Source organism: Saccostrea cucullata, unplaced genomic scaffold (assembly GCF_032062105.1).
Source record: "Saccostrea cucullata isolate Sc308-1 unplaced genomic scaffold, CSIRO_AGI_Scuc_v1 ctg2288, whole genome shotgun sequence".
Lineage (NCBI taxonomy): Eukaryota > Metazoa > Mollusca > Bivalvia > Ostreida > Ostreidae > Saccostrea > Saccostrea cuccullata.
In genome coordinates, this window is record NW_026937753.1 from 70987 (window position 1) to 81299 (window position 10313).

At 30.6% G+C, this 10313-nt stretch overlaps 1 non-coding gene across 1 annotated transcript; it reads left to right on the top strand.

Annotated features, from left to right (window-relative positions):
• Positions 1-9135: 9135 nt before the first annotated feature.
• Trnan-guu (transfer RNA asparagine (anticodon GUU)) lies at positions 9136-9209 on the top strand. Its single transcript has one exon. It is a non-coding gene; the product is annotated as a tRNA-Asn (tRNA).
• The last annotated feature ends 1104 nt before the right edge of the window (positions 9210-10313 follow it).

The window sequence follows — 10313 nt, forward strand, 5'->3', positions numbered from 1 at the left end:
TTTAATCCTAACTAACCGGGGACATTTTTTCAACATGTTAAAAAATGGAATTTTTCGGCTTTTTGGGGTAATTATACATCCCTGATTTCGAATTTGGCGCTATTTTAAATCGAAGACAACCGGGGACGTCCCCGGTTGGAAGGTCGTCCCCGGTTGGAAGGTGTGTAAACAAACAAATGTCCCCGTTTGATACCCTTCACGCACGCACCCTCACACACACACACACGCGCACACACACAACCATAATCATTTCTGGAACGTTCTAGGATTTTTTCTGAAAAGTTAACTAAAAAGTAAGAAACCACCCAAACCCATCTCACACATACGCCCGAAATATGATTTTTGAAAACAATTTAGTTTTTTTTGGGGGGGGGGGGGGGCAGATTTTTTTTAAGACATCCCCCCCCGATCGATCTTTAAACAATTTCTTCATGGTGCGTTAGTTGCTATACTGTAGCTCTCAGAAAAAAAATGTTTTGACAGACCGGTCTATCAATATGTATTTTTCTGCAGGTATGGGCGGGGTACATTTGATACACATGTATAAATTATGTAAGTTCATTACGTAAGGTCTACGTTAAAAAAATGTATTAAGGTTCACAATCAGAAATGAAGAAGTATGATAGAATTTACAACGATAAATCACGAAAACGTATGAATAGTTAGTTACATGTATTTATAACTGTGTTTCAATTAAACTGCATTTGTATATATTAAATTATACTCGTATTGCGTTCATCATTATGCAATATATATTTGACCCACAGGTTCTTGATGATACATAAAATTATTTTTCATATTAAAAAATAAAAACCTACCTACCTAATCTACTGAAAATATATTATTTGTGCATAAATTTTGCTTGTATCGTTTCGTTTTATAGAATTTATTCTTTATTGTCTGTCTATAAACCATTTTCTGCAAAAAGTGAAAAGGCGAAAACGTTTTTATACCTATACCTTCTTTGTTTGTGACGTCACAGTAACGTTACGTCATAGATTTAACGTAATAAAAATTGTCATGGCACTGTACGTAATTTGAATTCAAATCTGTACGGCAGCGAAAAGGTTAAGGGGGGACCTATGTCGTTCGACGTCAAAGCAGCGTTATGTGACGTCACAATAGCGACGTTTGTTTTTTCCCGCTGACTTTTGCAACTGTGATTACAAGCATAACATTGTTATTAAGGTATTCAATGTATAATGAAGGGATTTTGAACGATTTTAAATAATTTTAAATTAGTTAAAAACACATTGCTAGATAACGATACAAGTGAAATGAACCAAATTCACAAGACTGGTAGCATGTCAGGAGACAGACATTTAGCACTTTAAAAGTTTTTGAAGAGTTATCTGCCCTTGATGAAAAGAAGAAAATTTTTGATTTCTCAAAATTTCTGCGGTAAATAATTCATTTTATTTCATAATTTAATAAAGAGAGGGTTTATGCATATTTTCACCAAGAGATTTGTTTGAAATTCAAATTACTTTTTTCAATATGTGGTAAAAACATGTGCTGCCCATAGACTTCAATGTAAAATTCAAGGTGAAATTAATTTGACAATAATCAAAATTTTGTAAATTCCTTTGGTGGAGCATTTTTTAAATAACATCTTCAAAATGCTACCATGATTAAAAATATCAGATCATTCATTTACTAGTATTAGGTATAAAAAATATGGTCGTTATACATTGAATACCTTAAGGTAGGTCGCGGGTTTGCATTTGTCATCAATTTTGGTACACAACTTTGACGATTCGAGCGGTTGTTTTGTGCACATTTGATTATGACGTCAGTTACGTCACAAAGGCAACGTCACGATGTTTCCCGTTAAATTCTTTGCAAATTACTTCAAGTCTGTACGAATTTAAAAGTAGATTTAACACAAAGTGCATGCTTTTGTACGTAAACCTCGTACATGTTTTATAATTTAATTTCAGTCTGAATTCTGGTGTGATTATATGTAATGTCTTAGGACTAATTAAATACAATACCAAATGAAAGCAATAAATTATATTTGAAGTGTAACTAAACTGCTAAAAGTCAATCAGAATAAATCAGCGTAAAAGTTATGGCTTGCAGAAAGAAAGTTATCATGAATAAAAAATTGCGTAGCGAGAAACTTGAGGGATTGCATGTGCGCACGTTATTTGAAACTCAGGGGAACTTGACTTCAAATCAAAGCGAAAATATGCGTATATTTCTCAGGATGGAAATTAATCCTCATCACTAAAAACGAGTTATATTTAATTACAAGTATTTTCCTGTTTTTTCTAAAAAAATTATCATTATTAATATTGGTTGGTTGTTATGTATTTAAATCTCTGCACTCGCCTTGTTTTGATTGCTAATAAATTGTGAAATGCATTTAAAAATCAAATTTATTCAAACACCTTGATTTTAAGACTTACAAAACACTGCAAACAATTTACAAGTATAATTTTTTAATATATTTTTTATGACAAAAGTTTAATGTGTAAGAGCTAAATGCAAGTGTTTTACATTTTGCGTATTGAAATTTAATTCAGAAAATTCGAAATTAAAAAATGCTTGGGATTTAGAGCCATATACTATAGCTTGCGACTAATATAGAGAGAACATTGCAGGTAACCCCCCCCCCCCCCCCCCCCCCCCTCCACTTACTTCCTCATTATAGGTTGGTTTTTCTTACCATTTTCAAATAAAGTGATCAAATTTTTGTTTTATGCCTGAAATCTTATTGACCATGCATTTCCTAAAAATACAGGTACTATTATTTTTTTTACTCGCGTTGAACATTGTCGCTGCATGTTAATGTCGCTGCACGAGGATTATTTATACCGTTCATTCTGACTTTGTGATCAGAATATGAATTTCACGATACTAATGCAAATAAGTTGCTGTTCATCCTAATATGTCTCCGCAATAAATTAAATGATCATGATGAATAAAATTAAATTTTGTATCGATATCACCTTTTATTTCTTGCATATTCCATAGGTCAATATATTTATACTCGTACTGTAAACGTGACTACGTTCAACACATGACGTTGTAGATATAAATAACGCTATAAAAGCCAAATTTCAGCATTTTAAAAGAAAACTTTGAAATTATTTAGCAAAAAATCTAGCGAGAAGACATATTGATTTTTTTATATTAATGGTTTTGATTTTACCTCATCTTGACATTTTGAAATTCCTGAATAATTCGTCTACGCCTTTAAAAAGTTATCAAACCCTTTTAAAAGAAACTATTTTCACGAAATCGGCTTAAAAACGTCATTTTCCCATATATTTCAATGGTAAAAGCGTCATAAAGGATTAAAAACTATACTGTGTTTACAGTACTATAACATCAAAACTACTTAGGCAAATTTAATAAAAATTGCAGATGATACGCTTTAAATTCTAAGGAACATTTTATCAAATTTTCAGGATATGTTTTCTCGTAAGAATTTTTATGTAGTAAACCCGCGACCTACCTTAATCAAAAACGTAAACAGTTTACAAAAAGAAAAAATTTCATCATTTAAAACAGTTTTATTTGATTTATGGAGTTTGTTAATATCAGAATTCCTTTGGTTGATAATTCATAGCAATTTCAGTTGTGAAGAAATACCTCTATGATATAAAAATGCAAAAAATATAAGATAAAATTCAGCAAAGACAGCTGCTTAAAGGGAAATATGTTTAATTTTATTATTACCATTAATTGTATTTTCTGGATAAAAATAAGAAAAAAAATAAGAAATGTACTTGTACCTATATTTACTTATTGATTTATAGTGTATGTAGATTTTATTGTATAAAGAAGATTCATAGGTTCTATTAGGTGTTGTTTGTTGACGTGGAAGGGGGGGGATACAGAATGATTAGAATGAAGAAGAAAAGAGTTTATCTGTTTAAATTATTTCTTATCAAAACAAAATACTCGTTTTTTTTGCAAAATAGTTTTATATTCAGATGTTTGTCAGTGCTATATATACCCTTTTTAAAGTGCAGAAAGGTCAATATTTATGACAGAAGAGTACGAAAATCGAAAGTAAAACGTCACCTTTCTCGTTTTTTTATCATAAAGGTACACTTCTTACCTTGTTACGTCAAAGAGAGGGGTCTTTTCTTTCAAAACATATGAATTACAACATTTTCACACAAAGACTTTTTAAGATATTACCTGTTATGCAATAATTGTAAAAAATGAAGAAAAACGGGGTGATACTTAATTTGCTCCTTTATAATTTTTCATGCGAAATGAATTACAACGAATTTGCCTTCATTTTAAAGATACAAGTCATATAAATTAAATAAATGTTGATTTAAAAATTTGACACCACGGTCTTTTTATCGCATATTTGGATTAACAATAATATCAGAAAATAATCTATTTTTAGCATTTCACACTGTTTTTGCACGTGCTCCTGTGTAAAAATAAGCATATAAAGGTATTGTTTTTAATACCTAAAAATTAAGGTCAAGTGGTCAGGAAAGAAATGTGAAAGTTTTGAAAATTTCACACAAAGACTTTTTGGACAAAAAACCCCTTAAGAGCCGCTTGAGTAGATTGTATACCACTAGAGGCGTTGAAATATGGAGGAGAAAAGATAAGTGAATACCTGTTTAAACTATTAAATAAAATTTGGGAAGCTGAGAGAATATCAACGGAAAAAGGGCTACTTGTTAAACTCAAAAAAGGGAGACCTAAGCTGCTGTGTAAACTGGAGAGACAATGCTTATGTCGGTAGCTACATTAGCAAGATCGTATACATGTATATGTATATAATATATGAACATTTAATACTGAACAGAATGAAAGATGCGGTGGATATATAGAGGATTTATATTGTGTGATTTGACATTGGCTTTATCCAGCAGGAGTTGGAAATGGTGTATATATTTGGAGTAATGCTTGCCGAGCGAATATATATGTTTATTTGTTGGATAACCAATTCTATCACACAAAAATATCTCATACGACTTTCGTTTTAAAAATTTGACACTTCCCCTGCGAAACTACATGAATGACTGCCAAAATCAAATTGATGACGTATAACTTGATGACGTAGCACCGTTGATGTTTACATGTTCGAGAGAAAGTAGATCGATTTAAAATTTAGAATATTTTCTATCTGTGTCTTTGAAAACATCATGTGCTGGAGTTTTACATCAAACGAACTTCTGACTGAAAGTTGTTAGGACTATGGGGATCGTGAAAATCAACTCTTTGTACGATGGCAGTACAAAATCGTGCTAGGCAAGGCAGGGGCCTAGACTTTGTCTAGATTGTTTGCTGATCCATGGTAAGTTACACCTACATTACTAGGTAGGAATACGTAGATAATATAAGAAAGCATTGTTAAAGATGTCAAAGGATATTATAACAACAACTTAACTGGTACATGTAGGCTTTACTATCTGTGAAAACGATTCTAAAGGGGGGGGGGGGGTAATTTCTCTCATTCAAATAGCCAAGGGGTTCCTTGATAAAATAAGACACTTCTTTGACATCTTGCTTTTAACGATATTGATACCCTTTATCAATCATTTTATAAGGGCAACAATTTTCACAAATAAAAGTTTCAATAAAATAAAATCTTGAAGCTTTTTTTAATATCAAAACCGGAAGTGCTATTGATAAAGCATTTACCCGTTGATAAAGCATTTTATCCAAGTTACTATTTTACCAACATTTATTGTAAAAATTTTACGGAATACAGACAGGCTTTAATCCAAAGAAGCTGTAGTGACCAAACTGCAAATCTGAGAATTATCAAATGTGAGCAATCTGTTGAATGGAAAGCATCTCTTTATCTCTATATATAAATCTCATCGACTTTGAAAAGGCATTGGACAGTGTCAACAGAGATGAATGTGGCAACTGCTGAGACACTATGGAATACCATTTTTTAATGAATATTATTAAGACCTTATATGAAAAATTCTCAGTGCAATTGACACACAAAACATTCGCTAATTCCTTTGAAGTCAAAACTGGAGTGAAACAATGCTGCTTACTTTCGCCTACTTCTGTTCCTAAAAGTGATAGACTGGATGACAAATGTAACATTTTACACAAGGGGAAACAATGAACAATAGTTGAAGATTGGAAGATTACATTTTGCGGTATGACCTTAAACTGTCCCATCAAATAAAATCAAAAAAAGACCAACAAGCTAAATTAAATGAAACTGGAAAGAAAAGGACATATTAACATTTAAATCCCCCAAAAAGTTATGAATGTCAAGACTAGAAAAGGTGGACCAGTTACAATTGAGGGGGAAGTGGAAAGATTAAACAATATACTTACTTAGGGTTCACCATTAGTAACACAGGTGGTTCACTGAAAACATAAATTTGTCACGTTGACCAGATTTGAAGTCATTTTCTTCCGTTCAGTTTGTCAATACATAATTTGACTATCTGTTTCATGAACATTAAATCTCTGGTCAACTTTGACTTGTGACTGGTCATTTTGTTTATATTTATTGGTAGAAAAACGTCAGTCAGCATTTGACTCAATGAAAACACGAAGTGATGGTAAGTCATGTTTTGTTGATATATTTGTTTTATGACAAACAATTCTATAAAAAACTTATTCAAAAAATGTTCTACAGAGAAATAATGTTGTAATAAACAAAGTACTCGATATTTTTCCTCAATAATTGTTGCATTTTACATTTTATGATACATGTAGGTTAGGATGTGGGTTGATTGTGTTCAAGCAGATTTTTGCATATTCAATTAATGCAAACAGCTAAAAATAACCTCGAATGTACATGTACAAATTCAACGATTATTACAAGGTATTATTCTTTTACAACTCACAGTGGGCATGAACTCTCAACTACCACTGAATGGACAAACAAATCAAAATACAATGCATTGTTACATTCAATATATTCAAATGAAAACCACATTAGGTATAAATTGTTAACACATGTAGAAGAAATAAGATAGGATTACACTGTACTGAAGCTTATATTTTCAGTATAATGGTGATTTACATAGAACTTGTTATATTTTTTAACATTCTATTGTATAAAAGAAAATACAAATCGACTAGTCCCTTATGTACATGTACTAACTCTCCACTTACTATACTGGCCTCCTTTCCAAATATTTTCGTATTATTCCATTTTTTTTATTTATAATACATGTATATGTTAAAGGCATTTAAAATAAAATCACAATGGTTTGTACAACCCATTTTGAGAAAAATGAAACAAGAAGAAAACAGAACTGATGATGATTTCATTCACTTGTGCCATGTTTGCTAAGGTAAACGTAATTTTTTAGTCATTTTAATTGTATGTATTAAACGACTAAAGGTACCCGTTATTTTCTTCTTAATACTGCATAAATAGCTACTACATAAATGACTAAATTTATATCTTGATTTCCTTTCAGTATAAATAAATTTTGTTTTCCATTATAATTAACTTTTGCCATCAAGCAACTTAAATTTTTAAATTAAATATTTTTGTAATAGAATTCTTCATTGCAGGACATGTGAAAAAGAATTTGTAATTATCATTTGTAAGAACACAACTGCTGCTAAATATAAAACTCTGAGGTAGGAAAACAAAGCAACAACTGAAAGGGTGCAACGAGAGACTGTTTCCTGAAGTTATTTTTTTGATTGATTAGAAATCATTTACAAAAGTAAAGCTAATTTGCTTGAAAATATATAAACATTTATGTATGCTATATATGCAGGTGTCCTCGAATCTCATATTTAAATTTTTACAATGTCTTTATCCAAATCTCATGTTTTTTAAGATGATCAGTTTATTATTTGTGTTTATTTGGTGCATGAAATAACCATATTTATGAAATTTTATAATAAATAGTTAAAATTTTCATTGTATAATTGTTATATTTTGTATTTGAAGGGCATTTTTAATGATAATCAAAATGAAATCGTCATCATGATTTCGGTGTATATCGTCAAAATGCCCAGAAATATAACTAATTGACAGTATTTTGATATAAAATGATAATCACTTTGAATATCAAAAGGGAATAATGTTTGACAAGAATACCTCAAATAAAATCGTTATAGTGTACTCATGGTGACTTTCAATTACACAATATACTATCGAGTTAGTCAGTATATTTTTCTTGATTTCCTGTAAAAATGAGCTCAAAACATCGTCTAATTGACTAACTGCACCCTCATCTGGAGGAGAAATGGTCTGATTATTTTTTTAGGTCATGGTGACTAACTTAAATTTTCAGTGTTAAAAAACGTTAAAGCCAGAAAGCGAAGCCCTACAAGCCTTCGCAATGCTCAAACCTGTCTGGAGTTCCAGTACACTAAGTGAAAGCACAAAGATAAGAATATTTAATATCAATGTTAAATATTGCATTTTTTATGGATGTAAAAGCTGTAATGTTTATATATAGGTGTGACTACAACATAAAATCCAGGTATTTTTTCAACAAATTCTTACGACACATCTGTAAAGTTACATGGCCAAATAAAATATCCAAAACAGCTACTACTAAGAAAAATCCCTCCAGATTAAGAAACGAGAAATATATGGTACAATTATATATGGAGAAATACAAAAAGCATCATTAGAGAGGCATTACTGTTAAATTTATCAAAAGGTCAGAGAAAACAAGGGCAACCATTACACAGTTGGAGGAGAAAATAGTAAAGAGTTTATTGAAAACATTGGAAAGACTTGGAACGAGGCAAAAAAGAACAATTGAAAAAAGGCCAAAACAGCCTTGGAGAAAGTAGGGGGAGGGCGACTGTAGTAGCCCCCCCCCCCACAAGGAAAAAATAATAAAAAAACTTCATTACTTATTTTCAAAAGTTATCGGCATATTTAAGTTATTAAAAATAACAAAAGTAAATAAACAGAGACATGTGTGTCAAATCTTCTATCAATCCATTTGCAGATGACACATTTTAACACTATAAATTTGTAGTCAGATCATAGGAGTTGTCCTTCCTAGCAGTACAAAAATTTTGAAAATAAATGGTAATAATTCATTATCTATAGATAAATATATCTTTACATATGTAAGAAACGGAATAGCTGGTAGTTTGTTACTTTTTTAAATAAAAATATTTTTGACTAAAAATATTGTAAAGCAAAGGATATGTAAAAATACTATTCAATCGTATTTCCATTTAGTCAAGCATGTCTCTGTGGCGCAATCGGTTAGCGCGTTCGGCTGTTAACCGAAAGGTTGGTGGTTCGAGCCCACCCAGGGACGTGAATTTTTTTTCTTCTTTTTCCTTTCAAATTATTATTTTACATAAATTTTGTACAGAATCTCTTTTGTTCAAAACTTTCACCTTGAACTAAATATATTTTCAATTTATATATGTAATGAATAAAAAAAAAGTAATACCATTTATGGTCTCTTATATTGGGGCATAAATATATCATGTAGATAAAATCATGATTTGTTGACAACTTAAAGCATAATAAGTACATTTAATTTTTACACATTTAATGACATTACAATAATATCTTTAAAAACACATAGGCACTTATTCTGGCAAACTTCATTCAAATTGTCTGTATGAAGATATTTATCGTTTTCAGATGTTGCTGGTTTCTAACATACAAGTTTTCTTGTAATATTCTTAACCGAAGACATCCTTCAAGATGAAAAAAATAAATAACTCGATAAATAAACGGTGTACATGTATTAACATTTCAAAGACAAAATTTATATAGTAAAAATTGTGTCACTTGATACTAAATATAACATACATTTAATATAAAAAGTGGCTATGTCCGAGATTATCAGAATATCAGAATTCATTTTTGATTCTAAAACACGATCTGTATCAAATCCCTACACTTGTGTACAGATATGCAAGTGGAAATACAGTACAACAAAAATCTTAATAACCTTTTTAATAACGATACTTTAAAAAAAAATTATAATCACGTTTAATTGGGGATTGAGCTTCATGTGCATCATATAATATATGATTACTAATTTTAATAAAATGAGACGCACATTTATATCGAATTAGTTGCATCTTATAATTCAGTATTGCAATGCATCGATTTTGACACCTGATGATCGATTATCGAGTGATTGAGACATTAATCAATGCTATGTAGTAATACCCACCTGACACTCATTAACCCAGTACCTGTAATGATTTCATCAATCTGACATGTTCATGAATGTCGTCCTAATTACTGTTCATAGATATTTAACCTATGACAAGGTGGCAAATTACTTTTTATACATTCTAAATCTATGACCGAAAGGTTTGTTTTTTTAACATGCCTAGAAGGAGATATTACTTTTTAAAATACTAGCTAGAAACTGGTTTTTGAACAAATTGATACAAAT